Below are 2,502 nucleotides of genomic sequence, written 5' to 3' on the forward strand. Positions count from 1 at the left end.
GGTTATTGACAGCCTAAGGGGTGTGTGCTTAGGGGGAGGAAGTGATGAAAGTTAAAGGAAGTAGGAAGTAGGAAGTAGGAAGTAGGGCTCCGCAATGTCTGAGGCAAGCAAAACACCCAGTCCTGCAACCAAGCCTCCGCGGCCCGAAGACCCGCGGCTCCCCACAAACCAGGAATGTGAACATCCTTCTGGTCAGTGAACCTGCTCACAGTTAACCCTGGGTTCTTGCTATGTGTGAACTGTACGCCCACCATTCCTGTGGTGAACCCTAACACACCATGGACTGTATGGCAGAAGGGTTCTTAGGAAGTGTCAGGGTTAAATGAGACTTTAGGGTGAGTCCTCATCCACTGGACCTTCTGGCCGTATGAGAAGAGGAGACAAAAGGACACATCTCTCACTTTCTCCAGCACGTGAGATTGCACCTAGAAGTCAGCTGTGTGCCTGTCAGGAAGGATTCTCACCAGGCATTGATGTATCTGGATCGAACACCTGGACTTCCTGACCACTACACATGAGACAATAAATTTCTGTCATTTAAGCCGCCCAGTCATTGGTGTTTGTGATGGCAGCTTGAGCATATGGGACAGCCTGTGGTTCTGAGAAGTGGGTGCTACTGGAATAAGCACCGAAGATGGTATAAGTGGACATGGAACCAGGTGATGGGTAGGAAGTGGGAGACTTTTAAGTGCCTGCTAGAAAATTCCAAGCTTGCTATGAGGGGTGTTACAGGTGTTTGTGTGGAGAGCTCAGAGCGAGGACAGGAGAGCCGTGGAGGAAGCTCCCACACTGAGAGAACACGCACACAGTCACGAGGACACGGTGGTTGGAGTGTCAACATGGGAGCCATTTTGGTGAAATGTCAATGGAAATGAGAATAGGTCATGGGTTTTGGAGGAAATGTGACCTTGTCACAAAGTTTCAAAGAATGTGGGTGGCCAGTTTTAGGGTGAAGTGAAAGGTAGAGCTGTGAGCAGTGCAAGTGTGTATTTAGCTTGGGGATTACTCAGCTAAAGGTAGGAGTGGTTGGTTCCTTCTTTGTAATATCCAGTAAAATGTGATAGGACAGTGATGGATCAGAGACAGCAGTATGAATCAAATGCCTCTCTGAATGTGGAGTTGTAAAACAGGGCCAGTCATCCATAAGCCAAAATTGTGGACTACGTTCTGAAGAGGAGAGAAAAGGCCTTGCTAAAAACGTTTCACAAAAAAATCTAAGTCCTGGCCTGAGGGTCTGATCGGCCGTCTCAGCGTCAGCCAGTAAGGGATGATTCCAGCAGAAGCCACTTTGAAATGAAGGGGAGCAGAAGGTGGGGTGGAATGACGCGAGATGTCAGACTTCATGGATTTTACTAAACAGGATCATAACCCACATGGTGCTGAAGATGCAGTATGTTGAGGAAAAGGGCAGAATGACCTTGGAGTAGACTCAGAGGTGATCAGGGAGGATTCTCTGGTCAAGACGTGGGCCATCACCTCAGTGTAACGGGTGACACGGCCTCCAATCAAAGCCTTTGGATTGACCAGCACCTGGCAGTGCCTGGGGGTGCGACTGTCGCCCAGCAGAGCCACGGAGAGACTGTCGTAGAGTCCAGATGGAGGTTTTCACCCTTTGGCGGCCCCTCCATCGTATTTAGGAAGCACATAAGTCATCAGGTTTTATAGGTTCACAGTTGGAGAGAACGTTAGACTCAGTCTGAATCGTATGTCAAGTCCCACCAATAACTAATGAGATGATATTTAGATGAGACTTTGGACCTAAACTTTAGAGTTGGTGCTGTAACTAGTGGTATATTTCGGACGGTTGGGTTAGATTTAATGTATTTAACATGAGAGAAAGTCATGAATTTTGGTGTCCACTGGTGGAATATTATGAACTGAGTTCGGTTATTCAAAATTCATGCCTTGGAGTGTGAATTCTCAGTGATGGTGTTTAAATAGGGCATTGAGGAGGCTTGAAAACTAAGTGAGGTCATAGTGTGGTGGTCCCACCCCACTAGGACTGGAGTTGTAAAAATAAGAACATGTGAGAAGTGACCAGCATATCCAGCGTGTTCCCTGACCCCTGGCTCACCATGGCCACAATGAGGTGTTTACCTTGATGCTCAGTATATGTTGGTCCATCAAGATATTTTGTTTCATCAGGTTTCTGAGTTCTTACTGGTGCCCCTGGGTCAGCAGGCAGCTGTGCCCCGACCTGACACAGACTTGTCCTTCAAAAGTGTCTGTGTGACATTGAATCATAAGTGTGCTTGACATGTAGGGTAAGAATGTCACTTTAGACCCCCTGATATAACCTGTCTAGATGTCCATAAATGGAAAGACGTGTTAGAGGGACGATTGGAGATGAAGTGGGGACAGGTGAATGCCACGTATGTACATAATCCCTTCCCTGTGACGGGCTGGGCAGAGGCTGGGAGAATGACCAGTCATTCTCAGGGTGTAGGAGAGACTCAGTGAAATTCGGACAGTAGATGACAAATGATCATGTTCGGTGTGTTT

This window comes from Pteropus vampyrus, unplaced genomic scaffold (assembly GCF_000151845.1).
Source record: "Pteropus vampyrus isolate Shadow unplaced genomic scaffold, Pvam_2.0 Scaffold953, whole genome shotgun sequence".
NCBI lineage: Eukaryota > Metazoa > Chordata > Mammalia > Chiroptera > Pteropodidae > Pteropus > Pteropus vampyrus.